This window comes from Salmo trutta, chromosome 31 (assembly GCF_901001165.1).
Source record: "Salmo trutta chromosome 31, fSalTru1.1, whole genome shotgun sequence".
Lineage (NCBI taxonomy): Eukaryota > Metazoa > Chordata > Actinopteri > Salmoniformes > Salmonidae > Salmo > Salmo trutta.
The window spans coordinates 39,573,170-39,599,024 of record NC_042987.1 but is presented as its reverse complement, the minus strand read 5'-3'; the positions used below and the strand labels follow the sequence as shown (position 1 = coordinate 39,599,024).

The window sequence follows — 25,855 nt, the reverse complement described above, 5'->3', positions numbered from 1 at the left end:
ATTGTATTGATTCTTTAATCAGAACAAAGGTTTTCAGCTGTGCTAACATAATTGCAAAAGGGTTTTCTAACGATCAATTAGCCTTTTAAAATGATAAACTTGGATTAGCTAACACAACATGCCATTGGAACACAGGAATGATGGTTGCTGATAATGGGCCTATGTACGCCTATGTAGATATTCCATGAGAAAATCTTCCGTTTCCAGCTACAATAGTCATTTACAACATTAAAAAAGTCTACACTTTATTTATTATCAATTTGATGTTCTGTTAATGACCCCCAAAAATTGCTTTTCTTTCAAAAACAAGGAAGTTTCTAAGTGACCCCAAACTTTTTACATACAAATGTATAAATACAGTTGAAGTCTGAATTTTACATACACTTAGGTTGGAGTCATTAAAACTTGTTTTTCAAACACTCCACAAATTTCTTGTTAACAAACTATAGTTTTGGCAAGTCGGTTAGAACATCTACTTTGTGCATGACACAAGTCATTTTTCCAACATTTGATTACAGACAGATTATTTCGCTTATAATTCATCGTATCACAATTCCAGTGGGTCAGAAGTTTAAATACACTATGTTGACTGTGCCTTTAAACAGCTTGGAAAATTCCAGAAAATGATGTCATGACTTTAGAAGCTTCTGATAGGCTAATTGACATCATCTGAGTCAATTGGAGGTGTACCTGTGGATGTATTTCAAGGCCTACCTTCAAACTCAATGCCTCTTTGCTTGACATGGGAAAATCAAAAGAAATCAGTCAAGACCTCAGAAAAAAATTCTGGTTCATTCTGGGAGCAATTTCTAAACTTTTAAAGTTGCAATGTTAATCTGTACAAACAATCGCACACAAGAATAAACACCATGGGACCACGCAGCCGTCCTACCGCTCAGGAAGGAGATGCGTTCTGTCTTTTAGAGATGAATGTACTTTAGTGCGAAAAGTGCAAATCAATCCCAGAACAACAGAAAAGGACCTTGTGAAGATGCTGGAGGAAACAGGTACAAAAGTATCTATATCCACAGTAAAACGAGTCCTATATCGACATAACCTGAAAGGCCGCTCAGCAAGGAAGAAGCCACTGCTCGAAAACCACCATAAGAAAGCCAGACTACGGTTTGCAACAGCACATGGGGACAAAGATCATACATTTTGGAGAAATATCCTCTGGTCTGATGAAACAAAATTATAACTTTTTGGCCAAAATGACCATCATTATGTTTAGAGGAAAAAGGGGGAGGCTTGCAAGCCGAAAAAACCCATCCCAACCGTGAAGCACAGGGATGGCAGCATCATGTTGTGGGGGTGCTTTGCTGCAGGAGTTACTGGTGCACTTCATAAAATAGATGGCATCACGAGGCAGGAAAATTATGTGGATTTATTGAAGAAACATCTCAAGACATCAGTCAGGAAGTTGAAGCTTGGTAGCAAATGGGTCTTCCAAATGGACAATGACGCCAAACATACTTCCAAAGTTGTGGCAAAATGGCTTAAGGACAACAAAGTCAAGGTATTGGAGTGGCCATCACAAAGCCCTGACCTCAATCCAATAGAAAATCTGTGTGCAGAACTGAAAAAGTGTGTGCGAGCCAGGAGGCCTACAAACCTGACTCAGTTAGGTGTATGTAAACTTTCGACTTCAACTGTATATAGAACCAGTCAAAAGTTTGGACACCTACTCATTCAATGGTTTTTCATTATTTTTACTATTTTCTACATTGAGAATATTAGTGAAGACATCAACACTATGAAATAACACATATGCAATCATGAGGTAACAAAAAAAGTGTTAAAAAAATAAATAAAAATGTGTAGCCACCCTTTGTCTTGATGACAGCTTTGCACACTCTTGGCATTTTCTCAACCAGCTTCATGAATGCATTTCATTTAACAGGTGTGCCTTGTTAAAACTTAATTTAACTCTGAAATCTTCATCCCTAACTACAACATTTTCAGACAAGATAGAATGGCCAAAGGGGGCGGTGTTGCAATCTACTGCAAAGATAGCCTGCAGAGTTCTGTCCTACTATCCAGGTCTGTACCGAAACTATTTGAACTTCTACTTTTAAAAATCCACCTCTCTAGAAACAAGTATCTCACCATTGCCGCCTGCTATAGACCACCCTCTGCCCCCAGCTGTGCCCTGGACACCATATGTGAACTCATTGCCCCCCATCTATCTTTAGAGCTCATGCTGCGAGGTGAGCTAAACTGGGACATGCTTAACACCCCAGCCATCCTACAATCTAAGCTTGATGCCCTCAACCTCACACAAATTATCAATGAACCCACCAGATACCACCCCAAAGCCGTAAACACGGGCATCCTCATAGATATCATCCTAACCAACTTGCCCTCTAAATACACATCTGCTGTTTTCAACCAAGATCTCAGCGATCACTGCCTCATTGCCTGCATCCGTAATGGGTCAGCGGTCAAACGACCTCCACTCATCACTGTCAAACGCTCCCTGAAACACTTCAGCTAGCAAGCCTTTCTAATCGACCTGGCCCGGGTATCCTGGAAGGATATTGACCTCATCCCGTCAGTAGAGGATGCCTGGTTATTTTTTTTTAAATGCCTTCCTCACCATCTTAAAAAAGCATGCCCCACTCAAGAAATTTAGAACCAGGAACAGATATAGCCCTTGGTTCTCTCCAGACCTGACTGCCCTTAACCAACACAAAAACATCCTGTGGCGTTCTGCATTAGCATCGAACAGCCCCCGCGATATGCAACTTTTCAGGGAAGCTAGAAACTAATATACACAGGCAGTTAGAAAAGCCAAGGCTAGCTTTTTCAAGCAGAAATTTGCTTCCTGCAACACAAACTCAAAAAAGTTCTGGGACACTGTAAAGTCCATGGAGAATAAGAACACCTCCTCCCAGCTGCCTTCTGCACTGAGGATAGGAAACTCTGTCACCACCGATAAATCCACTATAATTGAGAATTTCAAGAAGCATTTTTCTACGGCTGGCCATGCTTTCCACCTGGCTACCCATACCGCGGTCAACAGCACTGCAACCCCCACAGCTACTCGCCCAAGCCTTCCCCATTTCTCCTTCTCCCAAATCCAGTCAGCTGATGCTCTGAAAGAGCTGCAAAATCTGGACCCCTACAAATCAGCCGGGCTAGACAATCTGGACCCTTTCTTTCTAAAATTATCTACCGAAATTGTTGCAACCCCTATTACTAGCCTGTTCAACCTCTCTTTCGTGTCGTCTAAGATTCCCAAAGATTGGAAAGCAGCTGCGGTCATCCCCTTCTTCAAAGGGGGGGACACTCTTGACCCAAACTGCTACAGACCTATATCTATCCTACCCTGCCTTTCTAAGGTCTTCGAAAGCCAAGTCAACAAACAGATTACCGAACATTTCGAATCCCACCGCACCTTCTCCGGTATGCAAACTGGTTTCAGAGCTGGTCATGGGTGCACCTCAGCCACGCTCAAGGTCCTAAACGATATCGTAACCGCCATCTATAAGAAACAATACTGTGCTGCTGTATTCATTGACCTGGCCAAGGCTTTCGACTGTGTCAATCACCACATCCTCATCGGCAGACTCCGTAGTCTTGGTTTCTCAAATGATTGCCTAGCCTGGTTCTCCAACTACTTCTCTGATAGAGTTCAATGTGTCAAATCGGAGGGCCTGTTGTCCGGGCCTCTGGCAGTCTCTATGGGGGTGCCACAGGGTTCAATTCTTGGGCCAACTATTTTCTCTGTATACGTCAATGTTGTCGCTCTTGCTGCTGGTGAGTCTCTGATCCACCTCTACGCAGACGACACCGTTCTGTATACTTCTGGCCCTTCTTTGGACACTGTGTTAACAACCCTGCAGATGAGCTTCAATGCCATACAACTCTCCTTCCGTGGCCTCTAACTGCTCTTAAATACAAGTAAAACTAAATGCATGCTCTTCAACCGATCGCTGCACGCACCTGCCTGCCCGTCCAGCATCACTACTCTGGACGGTTCTGACTTAGAATATGTGGACAACTACAAATACCTAGGTGTCTGGTTAGACTGTAAACTCTCCTTCCAGACTCACATCAAACATTTCCAATCCAAAGTTAAATCTAGAATTGGCTTCCTATTTCACAACAAAGCATCCTTCACCCATGCTGCCAAACATACCCTCGTAAAACTGACCATCCTACTGATCCTCGACTTTGGCGATGTCATTTACAAAATAGCCTCCAATACCCTACTCAATAAACTGGATGCAGTCTATCACAGTGCCATCCGTTTTGTCACCAAAGCCCCATATACCACCCACCACTGCGACCTGTACGCTCTCGTTGGCTGGCCCTCGCTTCATACTCGTCGCCAAATCCACTGGCTCCAGGTCATCTACAAGACCTTGCTAGGTAAAGTCCCCCCATATCTCAGCTCACTGGTCACCATAGCAGCACCCACCTCTAGCACGCGCTCCAGCAAGTATATCTCTCTGGTCACCCCAAAAGCCAATTCCTCCTTTGGCCGTCTCTCCTTCCAGTTCTCTGCTGCAAATGACTGGAAAGAACTACAAAAATCTCTGAAACTGGAAACACTTATCTCCCTCACTAGCTTTAAGCACCAGCTGTCAGAGCAGCTCACAGATCACTGCAGCTGTACATAGCCCATCTATAATTTAGCCTAAACAACTACCTCTTCCCCTACTGTATTTATTTATTTAGCTCCTTTGCACCCCATTATTTCTATTTCTACTTTGCACTTTCTTCCACTAGAAATCTACCATTCCAGTGTTTTACTTGTTATATTGTATTTACTTTGCCACCATGGCCTTCTTTGCCTTTTCTACCCTTATCTCACCTCATTTGCTCACATTGTAAATAGACCTATTTTTCTACTGTATTATTGACTGTATGTTTGTTTCACTCCATGTGTAACTCTGTGTTGTTGTATGTGTCGAACTGCTTTGCTTTATCTTAGCCAGGTCGCAATTGTAAATGAGAACTTGTTCTCAACTTGCCTACCTGGTTAAATAAAGGTGAAATATAAAAAAAATATCAACAATTGTGGAGTTGCTTTCCTTCTTAATGCGTTTGAGCCAATCAGTTGTGTTGTGACAATGTAGGGGTGGTATACAGAAGAAAGCCCTATTTGGTAAAACACCAAGTCCATATTATGGCAAGAACAGCTCAAATAAGCATAGAGAAACGATAGACCATCATTAGTTCAAGATATGAAGGTCAGTCAATGCAGAAAATGTCAAGAACTTTTGAAAGTTTCTTCAAATGCAGTCACAAAAACCCTCAAGCACTATGATGAAACTGGCTCTCATGAGGACCACCACAGGAAAGGAAGAGCCAGAATTACCTCTGCTGCAGAAGATAAGTTCATTAGAGTTACCAGCCTCAGAAATTGCAGCCCAAATAAATGCTTTACAGAGTTTAAGTTGCAGACAGATCTCAACATCAACTGTTCAGAGAAGACTGTGAATCAGGCTTTCATGGTTGAATTTCTGCAAAGAAACCACTACTAAAGAACACCAATAATAAGAAGAGACTTGCTTGGGCCAAGAAACACAAGCAATGGACATTAGACTGGTGGAAATCTGTCCTTTGTTCTGATGAGTCCAAATTTGAGATTTCTGCTGTTTCTTTGTGAGACGCAGAGTAGTTGAACGGATGATCTTCGCATGTGTGGTTCCCACCGTGATGCATGGAGGAGGAGGTGTGATGGTGTGGTGGTGCTTTGCTGGTGACACTGTCAGTGATTTATTTAGAATTCAAGAAACACTTAACCAGCATGGCTACCACAGCATTCTGCAGCGATACAACGTCCCATCTGGTTTGCACTTAGTGGAACTATCATTTGTTTTTCAATAGGACAATGACCCAAAACAAACCTCCAGGCTGTGTAATAGCTATTTGACCAATGAGAGTGATGGAGTGCTGCATCAGATGAACTGGCCTCCACAATCACCAGACAACAACCCAATTGAGATGATTTGGGATGAGTTGGGCCGCAGAGCAGCCAACAAGTGCTCAGCATATGGGGGAACTCCTTCAAGACTGTTGGAAAAGTATTCCAGGTGAAGCTGGTTGAGGGAATGCCAAGAGTGTGCAACGCTGTCAACAAGGCAAAGGGTGGCTACTGTCACGTCCTGACCAGTATAGGGGTTATTTGTTATTGTAGTTTGGTCAGGACGTGGCAGGGGGTGTTTGTTTTATGTGCTTCAGGGTGTGTTCGGGCTATGTATTTAGGTAGAGGTGTGTTTGGTTTATGTGGTCCGTGGTTTGTTAGTCTATGTTCTATGTTAGTGTATTTCTATATTCTGTCTAGTCTATTGTAGTTCTATGTTTAGTTTATTGGGGTTGGACCTTCAATTGGAGGCAGCTGGTTATCGTTGCCTCTGATTGAAGGTCCTATAATTAGGAGTTTGTTTGTCATGGGATTTTTGTGGGAGATTGTTCTTGTTTAGCTGTTTGCCTGACAAGACTGTCAAGTTTGTGTTTTGTTTTGTATACGTTTATGTGTTTTCCTTCTTCACCTAATAAAAAAGATGAGTGTACATTTTCCCGCTGCGTCTTGGACTTTACCTTACGACACCCGTGACAGCTACTTTGAATAATATAAAATATACTTTGATTTGTTTAACACTTTTTTGGTTACTACATGATTCCACATGTGTTATTCATAGTTTTGATGTCTTCACTAGTATTCTACAATGTAAAAAATAAAGAAAAACCCTTCAATGAGTAGATGTGTCCAAACTTTTGACTGGTAATGTATATGCAAATGCAGAGCTTACTCAGACTGCCCTGTCCTCTGGTTCAGACTGATTGTGCTCTGGTTATACCATGTGGTATACACAAAGCACATTCCAGTACAAGTAGGCTTTGCAATTGCAAGTTCTCTGACAGAGAGGAAATGGAGCACAGCTTTGCGACAGGCATTTTTGCAGCTTTACAGCAAATAAAACACTGCTTCTAGCTCAAATGGTAAAAATGTAAATATGACCCATATTACGGAGCTACCTTTTACAAACCATGTTGCAGGCTATTTTAAACTAATCCCTAATTATTAGATTGATAACAAACAGCGTTGTTCAGTCATGTTACCTAGCTAGCTAACATCCTGTTAATTTGACAGTAGGTCTAGGAATATTTGATTGGCACAGGAAGAAAGGACAAGGGTCTGCTACTCATGAGATGTGCTTCAAAGGTAGGATTCATATAGGCCTAATGGAAGACTAAATTATATCAAACATCTATTTCTTTCCAGTGCTCCTTAAATTATGTTTTGGTTTGCTTCATGTTTTAAAAGTTTGGAGCAGTCTGTGTATGTGTTTGTGGGAGAGAGAGAGACTGGTGTTTGTGTGTGTGTTTATGAGAGAGAGAGGGAGAGAGTGTGTGTGTGTGTGTGAGGGAGGGAGGGAGGGGTAAAAAAGGTCTTATGCAGTGTTTTCCACTTACTGTCACAATGACATTCCCAAGAAAGCGAAGGTAACTGAACTAAATGACTATCGCCCCGTAGCACTCACCTCTGTCATCATGAAGTGCTTTGAGAGACTAGTCAAGGATCATATCACCTCCACCCTACCTGTTACCCTCGACCCACTCCAATTTGGTTCACGCCCCGATAAGTCCACAGATGACGCAATCACCATCACACTGTACACTGCCCTATCCCATCTGAACAAGAGGAATACCTAAGTAAGAATGCTGTTCATTGACTACAGCTCAGCATTCAACACCATAGTACCCTCCAAACTCATCATTAAGCTTGAGACCCTGGGTCTCGACACGCCCTGTGCAACTGGGTCCTGGACATCCTAACATTCCGCCCCCAGGTGGTGAAAGTAGGAAACAACATCTCCACTCCGCTGATCCTCAACACTGGGGCCCCACAAGGGTGCGTGCTCAGCCCCCTCCTGTACTCCCTGTTTACCCACGACTGCGTGGCCATGTACGCCTCCAACTCAATCATCAAGTTTGCAGACGACACTACAGTGGTAGGCTTGATTACCAATAATGACGAGACGGCCTACAGGGAGGAGGTGAGGGCCCCTCGGAGTGTGGTGTCAGGAACATAACCTCTCACTCAATGTCAGCAAAACAAAAGAGATGATTGCGGACATCAAGAAACAGCAGAGGGAGCACCCCCCTATCCACACCGACGGGACAGCAGTGGAGAAGGTGGAAGTTTTAAGTTCCTCGTTGTACATATCGCTGACAAACTGAAATGGTCCACCCACACAGACAGTATGGTGAAGAAGGCGCAACAGCGCCTCTTCAACCTCAGGAGGCTGAAGAAATGTGGCATGTCACCCTCACTAACATTTACAGATGCACAATCGAGAGCATCCTGTCAGGCTGTATCACCGCCTGGTACGGCAACTGCACCGCTCACAACCGCAGGGGTCTCCAGAGGGTGGTGCGGTCTGCACAACGCATCACCGGGGGCAAACTGCCTGCCCTCCAGGACACCTACAACACCCGATGTCACAGGAAGGCAAAAAAGATCATCAAGGACAACAACCACCCAAGCCACTACCTGTTCACCCAGCTTCCATCCAGAAGGTGAGGTCAGTACAGGTGCATCAAAGCTGGGACTGAGAGATAGAAGCTCTTTTTCAATCTCAAGGCCATCAGATTGTTAAACAGCCATCACTAACACAGAGAGGCTGCTGCCAACATACAGACTTGATATCATTGGCCACTTTGTCACGTCCTGGCCAGTATATAAGGTTAATTGTTTTGTAGTTTGGTCAGGGCGTGGCAGAGGGTATTTGTTTTATGTGGTTCAGGGTGGTGTGTTTTTGTTAAAAGGGTGTTTGAGTTAGTAATTCCGGGTGTTGGTTTATGTTTAGGTATTTCTATGTGGAGTCTAGTGAGTGTATGTCTATGTTTGGTTAATTGGGGTTGGGACTCTCAGTTGAAGGCAGGTGTTGTCTATCTGCCTTTGATTGAGAGTCCCATATAGTAGGGTGTGTTTGTGTTTGGGATTTGTGGGTGATTGTTCTGTGTTGAGCCTATGCTAGCCAGACTGTTTGTAGTTGTTTGTTCTTTTTCTGTTTTGTTATTTTGTATGTTCATTTTTTGAAGTTAATAAATTCTCAAGATGAGCATACACATACCTGCTGCGTTTTGGTCCTCCTTCACCGACGAAAATTGTGACACACTTAAATAAATGGAACACTAGTCACTTTAACAATGCCACTTTAAGAATGTTTACATAACTCGCATTACTCATCTCATATGTATTTACTGTATACTGTATACTTCACTATCTATTCTTTACTATCTATCAGTATTTAAAAATGTAATAAAATGTATGCACTCTACTGTAAGTCGCTCTAGATAAGAGCGTCTGCTAAATGACTAAAATGTAAATGTAGATTTCACTACACTCGCAATAACATCTGCTAGCCATATCTGCATGTGACCAATACAATTTGATTTTATTTGACAGCTTCAGTTTCATGACGCAAATCAGCTATTCTACACACTATTCTATTATTCAGTGAACAGTGGTGAAGTTCAATTAAATATGTGTTGTATTGTGTAGACGTGAATTATAAGTGACAGTTTTTTTTTATTTTTATTTATTTTGCGTAACACATGCAGCATAACGTTTTGAAAGTAGGAACAATCATTCGGTGGATGCGGCTAACAGAAACACTGCATTTCCCTCCCATGGTATTTCGATTGTACCCGGTATCCTGATACTTGGCCCTGGTATCGTATCTTCAGTAAAATGTTCGGATAATGAAAACACTTGTTAGTAAACCAATCCTTGCAGCCAACTATGACTTTAACCAATCTCATTTCAACACATTTAAGGCATCTTTAAATCATGTAGGCCAACCTAGTGCCTACCCTCTGTCCCTACACTCAAATCATTATTTCTCTCACGCCCATAACATGTGATTTCATTATCCCCAAAACCGACTTCACAATATGAAGCATTTGACTTGGATCACAATTGATAAGCGTAATCACGTCAATTAGTATATCCACTAGGTGAGTTTAGTGTTCCAAACAGTCTATTAGTAATCTATGGACACAACTGTTTAATGATGCTGACCTTCAGATCGGGTGTGGTTATGGCGCTAACTCCCGGTCCCGGACATGGCAATAACACCAACATTAATAAGCGTCTTGCTCAAACCGACCCGTCACGACACTTGTTTGCCCCACTGTTCGGCACCCTGCAGGGGCAAGTATAACATCAATGACTCTTCACTGCGGGAGCTACGTACAGCAGCCGCTACCTGCTCCGCCGCATCCGTCTTACTCTGCCCTACAAAAGCCTTTAAAAGTCACCACATTATGCACGGTCGATTTGAAGGAGTTCCCGTTTAAATGTATTTCAATGACTGGTGAACTTGGAGAGAGGAAAGGTAAGTACTTGTCTTCTTTATTGGCTTGGAGAATATAGGAACAATGCATAACAGGCGTTTTCACTGCTTTGCGTCTCTCACATGGAGTGAAATGATTAGTAGAGAATGACAGATGTCCATTGATCAACGTCATGCGTTATTACTTTTCATGTGTTGATGAAGAGTTGTTTATGTGTTGCTTTATCTGTCTTGTTATCGAACTTTGGTATAAATGACAGATTAGCAAGTGAAACTACACATTAAGAAAAAAAAACTGCATTTGGTTCACACAAACTAAAGAAATTGTTGTCAGACCATAGTAAGGTACATAGTAAGGTACATAGTAAGGTACCCTCATACCGGGTACATTACTATGAGGTTTTATTCTAAAATATATATTTATCCCATGAACCTTCAGTAGAAACCACATGTGAAATAGACCTTTTCACATTGTATAGATAGACAGAATATAACAAGAATGCGAATACGCGGATATCCACACCCTCATCCCCCGATTCAGCCTCGGCATATTATTGTCCACATAAAGAGGGCATATACTATTCTAAGTCCGTATCTTGGGTGATTTCATCTCTCCCCTTTGTCAAAAGGTTATCTCTAGGACCCAGCTGAATGAGAGAGACAAGTGTTGAACTATAATAGTTCTCGTCGTTCCTATTAGCTCACGTTTGGAAAAAGATTGCTTATCTCTATTCTAGACTCTTGTTGGGGAGTGACAAGTGGTAGGAGACAGTGGGGAAGCCCGTAATTACCCACTCCGAGCTCTGTGACTCTGTCCCTAAACCCCGCAGAGAGCAGAAAGAGCGGAGATAGGTGGTTTAGGAGGTTATCAAGGAAGATCCCGAGACCTGAGGAACGCCTGCATGGTCGACTGACTCAATATATCAACCGCGTGAACGTCTCTGCTGCATAAAATAAACCGATGATTAAGGATAAGCGTGGAGGCTTCCCGTGTCTCGGGGTTATTCCTGTCTCCGGAGACTCGTCTGAGCGGTGAAAGAGAGACTTGGAGAGAAGCCGTTTGTGCTCCCGGGATTTCCCTGAAAACCTCGCTCTCAGTGAAAGAGAGGGATCTCCAAAAAAAGAGGTTGCATAAGGTGAGAGGAAGGAGATGTTAGATCTTGAAGTTGATAACCAAAATCTGAGGATTTATTGGGTTATTTTAGCTATTTTAATTTTCTATGGGTTTTTAGCGCGAGAGAGATGTTTTTCTCTGTCTGTTGCTTTCTAAACGCTTTACGCATGACTCGGGTGGTTATTGTAATGATAAGGCTATAGATTTAGATGTGACCAAGATGTTTTCAATCTGGTCGTGTACCAAAGTCTACATCAGATATTGCAGATCTACTCCATGACCGCTTGCAACACACCAACTTTAATCAACTAAGGTAAACACTAGGTTGCATATTGAACTTGTTGAATGTTTAAAAACAGTTAGCCTACAGCTCCATTCTAGGGCACTTACACTGTAAAATCAAGTGTCTATAAACACATAACTAAACACTTTTTTGGTAACACTTTTTAAATGCGTCAAGGAATTTAGAATTTTACATCACAGTGTTTAGATTGTAAACACCAGAAAGTGTTTATTCGCTGTAACACTTTTTAAATACACGGACAGGTTATTCAGCACAATGCCTTTAGGTTTTAACACTAAACACTGGGGGTGTTGTTTTAACACTCTAGGGTGTAAAGCCATATTTGCATATTTTCCCTGCATGCCTTTCGTGTGAATGTGAGCGATACCCACCAATGACTGTTTGTTCGTGACAAAGACAAGGTTGTTGCGTTCAGTAACTTTTATTCCTGAAGCCTTGTGGTTCAATTAAAAATAAGCCCTTTATGTCCGCATGTTATACATTTAATGTTTTTAGTTTACTTTAGTTTAATTTACTTTAGGCGTAGTTATATTTGACGTTGTGGGCTGAAAATCCTGTCTCATTGACCACATCAGTCTCTTTTTACTGACTCAAGAGTCGTGATTTTTATTTTTTATTTTTTTCTGAGTGACTCGTTCCTTTTAGTAGTTTGTTTGACCTGCTATTGCTGGCCGCAGTGAGTCCTACAGCAGGATTAATACGGGCTCCTCCGGCTCAGCAGCTCCCAATAGACGTGCTCCAACCACCAACTGTCTGTCATATGTGCGAAGGGAAATAGATCATGAGCATAGAGAAGAAAAATCCATGTTTTGAACTGATAATTCATCTCATGGTGCAATAATGAATGCAATTAATTGATTACTGAATGTTATGATGGACACAGCTTTATAGAACCAAAACATACACAAGCCTCTGCTCAACAAACTCAAACTGGAGAATGAATAGTGTGTTGGGGGGGGGGGCTGCAGTTCGCAAACGACTGTGCTTATCACCTTGCCTGGTTACCCAGACTCCTTGCTCCGGCCAAACGGATGTTAGTTTCCTCTCCATAACGGGAAGTATGTAACGGACAACAGAGCAGAGGAAGAGTCGTTCACAAGTCGGTCGCAGCCACCACTACACCTCATTTTAAATGTATCAAGAAATACTAATATTTGTATGTCTAGCAATCAAGAAATGTACATTGTTATTTTGTTTAAAGTACACGTTTACAAGTCTCGGTCACAAATGACAGCTCCAATAAGCCCCCCCCATATGGTGCGTCGTAGTCGCTAAGCAGTTTACTTTAAAGCGATGTGCCGATGCCTGTATCACTTTAGCAATGATCAATGACTTCCAAAGCTTTTGTTTTTGTTGAACAACCACCTGATTGGTTTGGTATTGGTGCCGGTAGAAGACATAAAGGCTATGCGCTACGGCGTGTGGGACGTCATCTAAAATAATTTGGCTGCTATAAATTATTTTTGACCAGCAGCTGCCACAATTGTGTACACAGTGTCGAATAATGAACCTAATTTTCGCAAACAATTGGCTGGAAAGGCTCAATGCTTCAAGAAGCTTCATTTGCCCATCACTAGGAATCCAGTCAGAGGGAGAATATCCATTTTGTTTTTTATATTTTATCACCCAAAACCTGCACTCAGAATAACTGCTATGGTAAAGGACTTAATGACAAGACTACCTAAACCATATAAACTGAAACAACCATCTCAGTACAATAAGTCCAACCCCTTACAAATTGGTTTAGTTTAGAAAATATTTAGTTATTTATCTTTGTATAGTGTAAGATCAATTTCATTAATCAATGTGCATGAGGAAACATATTAAAACAAACTATTAAAAAAAAATTACCTACAACAAAGCATGCTGGGAAATATGATAATGAGACCCTTCCGACTGTATTTCTATGTTGGTTTGTTTGGAATGATCTCCAATTAGAGGCAGCTGGTCCTTGTTGTCTATAATTGGAGATCATACTTAAGTAGGGGTTTTTCTTCCTGGGTTTTGTGGGTGATTATTTTTGAGTAGCGTTTGTTTCTGCTCTGCGTCACGGTTTGTTGTTTTGTTTATTCAGTTTATTTATGTATTGCAAAGTTTCACAGATTAAATAAAATGTGGAACGACACACACGCTGCACCTTGGTCCTCTCATTCCTACGACAGCCGTGACAGGTTTTTGCTCTGACATGCACTGTCAACTGTGGGACCTTATATAGACAGCTGTATGCCTTTCCAAATCATGTCCAATCAATACAATTTACCACAGGTGGACTCCAATCAAGTTGTCGAAAAATCTCAAGGATGATCAATGAAAACAGGATGTACCTGAGTAAAATTTTGAGTCTCAGAGCAATGGGTCTGAATACTTATGTAAATAAGGTATTTCTGTTTTTTTATATATAAACTGTTTGTCACGCATCACTACTTCACAGGAGAGCCATTTGAACGTAACCTTTTTTTAATCAAAATGCATTTTGGGGGGGCAGAAATGCTTTCTGGAACATGTGAATTTTCATGTGCCTTAATATCAAACTTGTATGCCATCTGTAAATACGAATAACATTTGTGAAATACGCGCCGAGTAGGTTTAGCCACAGATAAAAAGCAGGCGACCTTCCCGCTAGCCATGATTGGCTGAGATAATGAGTGGGCTGGACATTCCCCTGAGAGATGAGTTCAGATTGGTCTGCCATGCTTCTGTCTATTTGAGCTGGTCAGTATGTGTAAGTACTAACGCGGCTTTTAAAAAATATATATATTGCGTACTAAAATTGCATAAGTGTTGCTCTCCACTTTCTGGAGGACCGAGTTTTTGAAATCAGTGGAATTAGAGTATGATAGCTAAGGAGATGGTCTCCAGATTACATCTTCAAAGTAAATCAACTATGGAATCTGTGACAGAGGGAGAAGTGTCTAGCCATGTATACGGGTAAGATAGTCTAGCTAGCTACATTTTTCCGATATTACACGTTTCTAATTTTGTCAGAAAGTCCTTTTCATTTCACGTTAAAGTGTACAGTTAGCTAGCTAGCTAGCTAACGTTAGCTTGCTGGCTCGCTAGCTAACGTTACATGTATGATCTGTGTAGTAATATTATTCATATTTCAGAGCAATTTGTATTGCTAGTTATAGCCTAATGTTAGCTCGCTAACATTGAACCTGGTTGGTTAGCTGCCTGCAGATTCATGAAGGTTAGTAACGTCATGAGTTAGGATTATGGTTCATTGTTTAGCTAGCTAGCGACATGTCTTAACAAAGACTCCACTATGCAAGTATCCCTTTCAATAGAATGTTCATGATGTCCTTACGTCTATCAACAGCTGTCGAGTCGCATCTGGTAAATTTACTGAGGAATTTCCGAACACTCAACACCCATTGAATATGTCCGACGTCAATAAACGTTGGCAAAACAAGTGTAATCGAATTTTTGCCAGCAGCACAGTTGCAGTCACTAATGCTCTGGATAACATAAAAACAGCCTAACCAGCTCTGCTAGGGTGAGTAAAATGGTCAGGATGAGGTGTTCTCTCATTTGTGTCTGGAAGTAGCTAGCCACCGTTAGCCAGTTAGCTTGGGTGCTTGACTGCTGTTGTGAGGTCAGAAAACTCGGAATCAACCTTTAAAGAGATGGGTGGGGCTTAAGCTTTAAAGGGTGTGAACGATGCTGAACGGGTGTAGACAAAGAAGAGCTCTCCAGTAGGTACCAAAACATTCATAGGCCATTTTCTCAAAAGTGAGGTTACACATTTATCAACTTTCAAAGCAGAATTACTTTCCCATTGTTCCTAAACTGTAGTGTATGATATACCGTTTTCTAGCTCTGATCCTCTACTTTTATCCAATATAAAAAACACTGTTTCAAATTTTGCCGAAGACCGAATCGACCTGGTCTGTCACAAATGTTGTCATTCTGGTGTATTGTGATGTCAGTATGGTGTATTGTGATGTCATTATGGTGTATAGTGATGTCATTCTAGTGTATTGTGTGTAGATTGATCAGAGAAAAAAATTATTTAATCCATTTTAGAATAAGGCTGTAACGTCACAAAATGTGGAAAAAAGGGAGAGGGGGTCAGAATACTTTCCGAAAGCACTGTACATAGACAGAGGGGCACTGTTTCGCCCTTTCGGATGTTTTCTTCGGTGAGATAGGTAGCCTTTTGCGAATTGAAGGACAATTATTAAACGCAGAGTGATTAAAGATACATTATTTAATATGTTGTGTTTTTTTTGAGGGGGGGGGGTGTTGGAGGGGAAGCCTGGCTTCCCTTAGAAACCATGAACATACACTACTGCTAGTGGTTGTGGCTCATACTGGCTGGACGGGGGTTGTATAGGCTATAGACAGGGCTGAGTGGTTATGGCTGGACGGGGGTTGTATAGGCTATAGACAGGGCTGAGTGGTTATGGCTGGACGGGGGTTGTATAGGCTATAGACAGGGCTGAGTGGTTATGGCTGGATGGGGGTTGTATAGGCTATAGACAGGGCTGAGTGGTTATGGCTGGACGGGGGTTGTATAGGCTATAGACAGGGCTGAGTGGTTATGGCTGGACGGGGGTTGTATAGGCTATAGACAGGGTTGAGTGGTTATGGCTGGACGGGGGTTGTATAGGCTATAGACAGGGCTGAGTGGTTATGGCTGGACGGGGTTGTATAGGCTATAGACAGGGCTGAATGGTTATGGCTGGACGGGGGTTGTATAGGCTATAGACACGGCTGAGCGGTTATGGCTGGACGGGGGTTGTATAGGCTATAGACAGGGCTGAGCGGTTATGGCTGGACGGGGTTGTATAGGCTATAGACAGGGCTGAGTGGTTATGGCTGGACGGGGGTTGTATAGGCTATAGACAGGGCTGAATGTCTGAGGGGCTGAATGTCTGTCCTCTGATGGATCTTAGAGGATTAACACAATAATGCCTGAGTTCTGATTAATAGTGATGTTATGTTTGATACCGGAGCTCCGAGTCATGTGTCGAAATCGAAAAGGAAAAAAAAAGCAGTTAACTTCGAAGCAGTTTGTCGATGCGTCTGTCACTTTATCACAAGTACGTCATTACCCACGTCCGAAAATTCGTTTGATCACAGGCTTTTTCAAACCGTGTGTTGCAAAAAAATGCGAGATCCCACTGATTTTATGTCGTGGTTCCGATGTTTTTTCCTGATTCCAAGCTGCTTTCAAACACTGACCCCTGCTGTACACCGTACATACAAATATAGTTAGGATTTTTGAACGATAAGTTTCACCTCAACGTTAGCTTAGTGGGTAACGAACGTTCAGGGACGTTCCACTGAAGGCTATTTACACTATTTATAAAATTGTTCTTTATACACCATTGTTCAAAAAATATATCTAATTTAGTATAGTAAGTTTCTGTCTTAAGCATCATAAATAATGCCATAGATTGAGTTTTTTTTTAAATAGTCAACTTGAAGGCGAAAAAGGGAAGCATGATGTAAGATGCAAACCTGATATTTCAATTGATTATAGGCCACTATAATATAATATATAATTATAGGCTACTTTAATATATAATAATAGGCTACTATAGTATAATATATAATTATAGGCTACTATAATATAATATATAATAATAGGCTACTATAATATAATATATAATTATAGGCTACTTTAATATATAATAATAGGCTACTATAATATAATATATAATTATAGGCTACTTTAATATATAATAATAGGCTACTATAATATAATATATAATTATAGGCTACTTTAATATATAATAATAGGCTACTATAATATAATATATAATTATAGGCTACTATAATATAATATATAATTATAGGCTACTATAATATAATATATAATTATAGGCTACTTTAATATATAATAATAGGCTACTATAATATATAATAATAGGCTACTATAGTATAATATATAATTATAGGCTACTATAATATAATATATAATAATAGGCTACTATAATATAATATATAATTATAGGCTACTTTAATATATAATAATAGGCTACTATAATATAATATATAATTATAGGCTACTTTAATATATAATAATACGCTACTATAATATAATATATAATTATAGGCTACTATAATATAATATATAATTATAGGCTACTATAATATATAATTATAGGCTATTATAATATATAATTATAGGCTATTATAATATATAATAATAGGCTACTATAATATATAATTATAGGCTACTATAATATATAATTATAGGCTACTATAATCAGCCAACTACTGACCGCTGCTACAAGGTCTTAAAATGAAAACAACTGAGAAAGAAATACCTGTATCTGATAATCACACACTGCTATGTATTGCTGACCAGCAGATGTCACTAATGTGCTTCGTGAACAGATAATGAAGCTCAAAGTAATTAACATTTTTTTTATTTTTCCCCGATACAATTTGGTAAAAAGTGCTTAAGCCTTCAGAGAGCCTCGGTTTCCCATCACTACTTAATAATTTGATATATAGGCGAAAGTAGCCTGTTGGAAGTTAATGGCCAGTGTGTGTGTGTGCGTTCCAGTGTGCAGTATGTTAAATAGTTTTCAATAATGCACGGGAAGATCTCATACATACATGGTGTTGGCTGTCTGAGTCTACAGCAGGCATCATCACCTTCAGATAAACTTTTTTCATGAGCGGATAATTATGAATCATTTGGAAAACTGAAAACCACCCCACCACTGTGATACTAAGTAGGCAGAAGAGAGGGACAGAGAGTAAGAGGAGCACAGAGTAAGAGAAAGAGAAAGGCAGAGAGCAATAGAGAGAGAAGGAGGCAGAGAAATAGAGAGAGAGAGGGAGAGAGGCAGAGAAAGAGAGAGGGAGAGAGGCAGAGAAAGAGAGAGAGGCAGAGAAAGAGAGAGAGAGAGAGAGGCAGAGAAAGAGAGAGGGAGAGAGGCAGAGAAAGAGAGAGGGAGAGAGGCAGAGAAAGAGAGAGAGGCAGAGAAAGAGAGAGAGAGAGAGGCAGAGAAAGAGAGAGAAAGGCAGAGAAAGAGAGAGAGAGAGAGGCAGAGAAAGAGAGAGAGAGGCAGAGAAAGAGAGAGAGAGAGAGGCAGAGAAAGAGAGAGGAGGAGAAAGCGTGCGAGAGAGAGGTAGAGAAAGAGAGCGAGAGAGAGAGAGAGAGAGAGGGGGAGGCAGAGAGGGAAGCAGAGAAAGAGAGCGAGAGGGAGGCAGAGAGAGAGAGGGGGAGGCAGAGAGAAATAGAGAAAGGGGGAGGCAGAGAAAGAGAGGGGGAGTTAGAGAGAAATAGAGGGGGAGGCAGAGAGAAATAGAGAGAGAGGGAGGCAGAGAGAAATAGAGAAATAGAGAAAGGAGGCAGATAAGTAGAGGGAGAGAGGCAGAGAAGTAGAGAGAGAGAGGGAGAGAGAGGCAGAGAAATAGAGAGAGGAGGCAGATAGAAATAAAGAGAGGGAGGCAGAGAAAGAGAGAGGAGGAGAAAGCGCGCGTGAGAGAGGTAGAAATAGAGAGAGAGAATGACAAAGCGAGAGGTAGAGAAAGAGAGAGAGAGGCAGAGAAAGGGAGAGAGAGAGCGAGGGAGGCAGAGAGGGAAGCAGAGAAAGAGAGCGAGAGGGAGGCAGAGAGAGAGAGAGGGGGAGGCAGAGAAAGAGAGAGAGAGGCAGAGAAAGAGAGAGAGGGAGGCAGAGAAAAAGATAGAGAGGGAGACAGAGAAAGAGAGAGAGGGAGGCAGAGAGAGAGAGAGGGGGAGGCAGAGAAAGAGAGAGAGAGGCAGAGAAAGAGAGAGAGGGAGGCAGAGAAAAAGATAGAGAGGGAGACAGAGAAAGAGAGAGAGGGAGGCAGAGAAAGAGAGAGAGGGGGAGGCAGAGAAAGAGAGAGAGAGAGAGAGAGAGAGGGAGGCAGAGAAATAGGGGGAGAGCAAGAGGGAGGCAGAGAAAAAGAGAGGCAGAGTAATAGAGAGAGAGAGCGAGAGAGAGAGAGAGAGAGAGAGAGATAGGCAGAGAAGTAGAGAGAGAGAGAGAGAGAGAGAGAGAGGGGGGGAGGCAGATAAGTAGAGAGAGAGGCAGAGAAGTAGAGAGAGAGAGAGAGGGAGACAGAGAGAGGGGGAGGCAGAGATATATATACTGCTCAAAAAAATAAAGGGAACACTTAAACAACACATCCTAGATCTGAATGAAAGAAATAATCTTATTAAATACTTTTTTCTTTACATAGTTGAATGTGTTGGCAACAAAATCACACAAAAATAATCAATGGAAATCCAATTTATCAACCCATGGAGGTCTGGATTTGGAGTCACACTCAAAATTAAAGTGGAAAACCACACTACAGGCTGATCCAACTTTGATGTAATGTCCTTAAAACAAGTCAAAATGAGGCTCAGTAGTGTGTGTGGCCTCCACGTGCCTGTATGACCTCCCTACAACGCCTGGGCATGCTCCTGATGAGGTGGCGGATGGTCTCCTGAGGGATCTCCTCCCAGACCTGGACTAAAGCATCCGCCAACTCCTGGACAGTCTGTGGTGCAACGTGGCGTTGGTGGATGGAGCGAGACATGATGTCCCAGATGTGCTCAATTGGATTCAGGTCTGGGGAACGGGCGGGCCAGTCCATAGCATCAATGCCTTCCTCTTGCAGGAACTGCTGACACACTCCAGCCACATGAGGTCTAGCATTGTCTTGCATTAAGAGGAACCCAGGGCCAACCGCACCAGCATATGGTCTCACAAGGGGTCTGAGGATCTCATCTCGGTACATAATGGCAGTCAGGCTACCTCTGGCGAGCACATGGAGGGCTGTGCGGCCCCCCAAAGAAATGCCACTCCACACCATGACTGACCCACCGCCAAACCGGTCATGCTGGAGGATGTTGCAGGCAGCAGAACGTTCTCCACGGCGTCTCCAGACTCTGTCACGTCTGTCACGTGCTCAGTGTGAACCTGCTTTCATCTGTGAAGAGCACAGGGCGCCAGTGGCGAATTTGCCAATCTTGGTGTTCTCTGGCAAATGCCAAACGTCCTGCACGGTGTTGGGCTGTAAGCACAACCCCCACCTGTGGACGTCGGGCCCTCATACCACCCTCATGGAGTCTGTTTGTGACTGTTTGAGCAGACACATGCACATTTGTGGCCTGCTGGAGGTCATTTTGCAGGGCTCTGGCAGTGCTCCTCCTTGCACAAAGGCGGAGGTAGCGGTCCTGCTGCTGGGTTGTTGCCCTCCTACGGCCTCCTCCACGTCTCCTGATGTACTGGCCTGTCTCCTGGTAGCGCCTCCATGCTCTGGACACTACGCTGACAGACACAGCAAACCTTCTTGCCACAGCTCGCATTGATGTGCGATCCTGGATGAGCTGCACTACCTGAGCCACTTGTGTGGGTTGTAGACTCCGTCTCATGCTACCACTAGAGTGAAAGCACCGCCAGCATTCAAAAGTGACCAAAACATCAGCCAGGAAGCATAGGAACTGAGAAGTGGTCTGTGGTCCCCACCTGCAGAACCACTCCTTTATTGGGGGTGTCTTGCTAATTGCCTATAATTTCCACCTGTTGTCTATTCCATTTGCACAACAGCATGTGAAATTTATTGTCAATCAGTGTTGCTTCCTAAGTGGACAGTTTGATTTCACAGAAGTGTGATTGACTTGGAGTTACATTGTGTTGTTTAAGTGTTCCCTTTATTTTTTTGAGCAGTGTATATATAGAGAGAGGTAGGCAGAAAAAGAGAGAGATAGGGAGGCAGAGAGAAATAGAAAGAGAGGGAGGCAGAGAGAAATAAAAAGAGGGAGGCAGAGAAATAGAGAGAGAGGGAGGCAGAGAAATTGAGAGAGAGGGAGGCAGAGAAATTGAGAGAGAGAGGGAGGCAGAGAAATTGAGAGAGAGAGGGATGGAGAGAGAAGCAGAGAAATAGAGAGGGAAGGAGAGAGATGGAGAGGCAGAGAAATAGAGAGGAGGCAGATAGAAATAAAGAGAGGGAGGCAGAGAAATAGAGAGGGAAGGAGAGAGAAGGAGAGGCAGAGAAATAGAGAGGAGGCAGATAAGTAGAGAGAGAGAGAGAGAGAGGCAGAGAGAAATAAAGAGAGAGAGAGAGAGGCAGAGAAATAGAGAGAGAGGGAAGGAGAGAGAAACAGCAGCAGAGAGAGAGAGGGGACAGGCAGTGGGGCCACTTCTGTGTTCCCTGCCAATAGATCACACTCTGACTGGCTCTGGCTCATAGCAGAGGTTTGGGTGTTGGCCAAGTAAAGCTGGGGGGCATTTTACAGTCTTATGATGGCATTCATCAGCCAGACAACACGCATTTGCCAGCTCAGTTTGCCTAGTAACCTGAGTTAGGTGCTGGAACTTGGCTGAATGAATATACTGGAACTAAAATATAAACGCAACATTGCAACAATTTCAAAGAATTTACTGAGTTACATTTTGTATAAGGAAATCAGTCAATGGAAATAAACGCATTAGACTCTAATGATTGGGCCTTGGAATGCAAAGGCCCACCCACTTGGCAGCCAGGCCAGCCAATCAGAATTAGTTTTCCCCCACAAAAGGGCTTTATGACAGCCCCCCCCATCCCATCCCACTTCAGGCTGAATTAAAACATGCAGTAAGTTCACTTGAATGTTTCATGGAGTAATTGATCCAAGAATCTATACGCATTTGAGCACTTAAAGACTTGCATCTCAGAATATTTATCAATTTGCTTGGGCTGCCTATAGGCTTGTTATGGCTGAAGGTGCATGTGAAAGAAAAGGAGATTATCTTCTGTTGGGCTGAGAGGAGTCTCTATAAAATCAGCTCCCTTCCTACCGGAGAGAGACTTATTTTGGGCTAAGAGGAGTCTCTATTAAATCCACGTTGCAGAGTGTACATCCAGTATAACAGAATCCAGACATTAGAACAAAATTCAACAATGTAAAAAAAGTTTATTGAACTCAGTAGGGATTGAGTACCACTCTTCATATGTTCAAGCATAGTGGTGGCTGCATCATGTTATGGGTATGCTTGTCATCGTCAAGGACTGGGTAGTTTTTTTGTATAAAATAAAAAGAGTAGAGTTAAGGACAGGCAAAATCCTAGTGGAAAACCTGTTTCAGTCTGCTTTCCACCAGACACTAGGAGATTAATTCACCTTTCAGCAGGACAATAACCTAAAACACAAGGCCAAATAGTTTGCTTACCAAGATGACATTGAATGTTTCTGAGTGATCTAGTTACAGTTTTGATTTAAATCGGCTTGAAAATCTGTTCTTAAAAATAACGGTGTGTAAATATTGTACAATCCAGTTGTGTAAAGCTCTTAACGGGATGAGAATGGGAAGGGCTCTCATAGAGGTTAATCCAGCCACTTTGTCAGATTTACGGCGAAAGCATACCCTGCGATTATCTGAGGACAGCACCCCGCATACACCAGCATTAAAAACATTGTCCAAACCAGCAGAGGCGTCACAAAAATCAGAAATAGAGATAAAATAAATCACTTACCTTTGAAGATCTTCCTCTGTTTGCAATCCCAAGGATCCCAGCTACACAACAAATGGTCATTTTGTTCGATAAATGTCACGCTCGTCGTATGAACTGGAAGCATACTCGAACCAACGTGCAGCGTGATCTGGGTTCCACGTATTTTATTTAAGTGAACCGCACAAAACAATAAAGAATAAACGAAATGTGACTAAGTGGTGCACATGCACAAAATACAAAATAATATCCCACAAACACAGGTGGGAAAAACAGCTACATAAATATGATCCCCAATTAGAGACAACGATTACGTCTTATTGGGAAAATATACAAATCACCAACATAGAAATAATAACCTAGAACCCCACATAGAAATAATGAACTAGAATACCCCCCAGTCACGCCCTGACCTACTTCACCATTGAGAAACAATGGCTCTCTATGGTCAGTGTGTGACAGTACCCCCCCCCCCCCCCCAGGTGCGGGTGATTAGTGTCGGTGGCGGCTCTAGTGCGGGATGAAGTACCCGCTCATCCCGCAGATCCGCCAGCATCGGGGGCGGCTCTGGTGCGGGACGAAGAACCCGCTCAGCTCACGGATCCACCATCTTTGGTGGTGGCTCTGGTGCGGGCCGAAGAAACCGCTCATCCCGTGGATCCAGCAAATGGACCCAGGCTGAACACTGTGCCTGGACTGGATCTCGATGCCGAGGAAGGCTCCTGCCATGGAGCGGGACTGGACGCCGTGTCTGGACTGGGCATCAACGCCAAGGAGGGCTCCTGCCATGGAACTGGACTGGATGCCGTGTTTGGATGCTCCGGACCATTGACCGTCGCTGGAGGTTCCGGATCGTGGACCATCGCCGGAGGTTCCGTGTTGTGGACCGTCTCAGGAGGATCCGAGCTGTGGACCGTCTCAGGAGGTTCCAGACTGTAGACCGTCTCAGGAGGTTCTGGACTGTGGACCGTCGTTGCAGGTTCTGGACTGTGAAACGTCGCCGGAAGCTCTGGACTGGGAACTGTCGCCGAAAGATCTGGACTGGGAACCGTCGCCAGAAGCTCTGGACTGGGAAGGCGGGCGGGTGCGGGCAGCAATCGGTTGAAGAGCATGCATTTAGTTTTACTAGCATTTAAGAGCAGTTAGAGGCCACGGAAGGAGTGTTGTATGGCATTGAAACTCGTTTGGAGGTTTGTTAACACAGTGTCCAGATGTATACAGAATGGTGTCGTCTGCGTAGAGGTGGATCAGAGAATCACCAGCAGCAAAAGCGACATCATTGATATATACAAAGAAAAGAGTCGGCCCAAGAATTGAACCCTGTGGCACCCCCATAGAGACTGCCAAAGGTCCAGACAACAGGCCCTCTGATTTGACACACTGAACTCTATCTGAGAAGTAGTTGGTGAACCAGGCGAGGCAGTCATTTGAGAAATCAAGGCTGTTGAGTCTGCCGATAAGAATGCGGTGATTGACAGAGTCGAAAGCCTTGGCCAGATCGATGAAGACGGCTGCACAGTACTGCCTTTTATTGATGGCGGTTATGATATTGTTTAGGACCTTGAGCGTGGCTGAGGTTCACCCGTGACCAGCTCGGAATCCAGATTGCATGGTGAAGAAGGTACGGTGGGATTCGAACTGGTCGGTGATCTGTTTGTTAACTTGGCTTTCGAAGACTTTAGAAAGGCAGGGCAGGATGGATAACAGTTTGGTTCTAGAGTGTATCCCCCTTTGAAGAGGGGGATGACCGCGGCAGCTTTCCAATCTTTAGGGATCTCAGACGATACAAAAGAGAGGTTGAACAGGCTAGTAATAGGGGTTGCAACAATTTCGGCGGATCATTTTAGAAGAAAGAGAGGGTCCAGATTTTGCAGCTCTTTCAGAACATCAGCTATCTGGATTTGGGTGAAGGAGAAACGGGGTGGGGCTTGGGCAAGTTGCTGCGGAGGGTGCAGAGCTGTTGGCCGGGGTAGGGGTATGTAGGAGTAGCCAGGTGCAATACATTTGCAGAAACGTCTAAGAACATGTTTTCACTTTGTCATCATGGGGTATTGGGATGTCATTATGGGGTATTGTCATGTCATTATGGGGTATTGTGATGTCATCATGGGGTCTGGTGATGTCATCATAGGGTATTGTGTGTAGCTGGTTGAGAAAAACAATCCATTTAATCAATTTTGAATTCAGGCTGTAACCAGAACAAAATGTGGAATACGTTAAGGGATGTGAATTATTTTCTGTATGTAGGGTTGGATTATAAAATAAACAGAGTATATCCACAGTGTTTTAAAGTCTACTGAGTAACCAGAACAAGCCACAGGGCACTGCTGCCTACCGTGTTTACTCCACCTGACTGGCCTAATGGATGGGATGCTAGCGGACACAAGGGGGTGTTTCACAGGATTGAAAAACAACATGAGAAAGAAGGGAAAAGAGAGATAAACATCTTGCTGTATACTCTCTCTCACGTTCTAGCTCTCTGTCTCTTTCATTCTCGCTCTCACTCTTGATCACTCTCTCTCTCTCCCTCTCACACTTCCCCTCTCTCTCTCTCTCTCTCTCTCTCTCTCTCGCTCTCGCACTCGCCCTCTCCCACTTCCTCTCTCTCTCTCTCGCTCTCTTTCGCTCGCTCTCTCTCTCTCTTGCTCTCTTTCGCTCGCTCTCTCTCTTTCGCTCGCTCTTTCTCTCTCTCGCTCTCTTTCGCTCGCTCTCTCTC

At 43.0% G+C, this 25,855-nt stretch overlaps 1 protein-coding gene across 2 annotated transcripts in view; it reads left to right on the top strand.

Moving 5' to 3' along the window:
- Nucleotides 1–10,278: 10,278 nt before the first annotated feature.
- LOC115170189 (netrin-G1-like) overlaps nt 10,279–25,855 on the top strand; it is a 182,153-nt gene continuing 166,576 nt past the window's right edge. The window contains exon 1 of one of the 2 annotated variants that reach the window (XM_029726557.1): nt 10,279–10,358. The gene's annotated coding sequence lies outside the window, so the exon portion shown is untranslated. Of the gene's footprint in view, nt 10,359–11,063; nt 11,453–25,855 lie in introns of those variants that run through there. The other variant, XM_029726556.1, reaches the window with a different exon arrangement.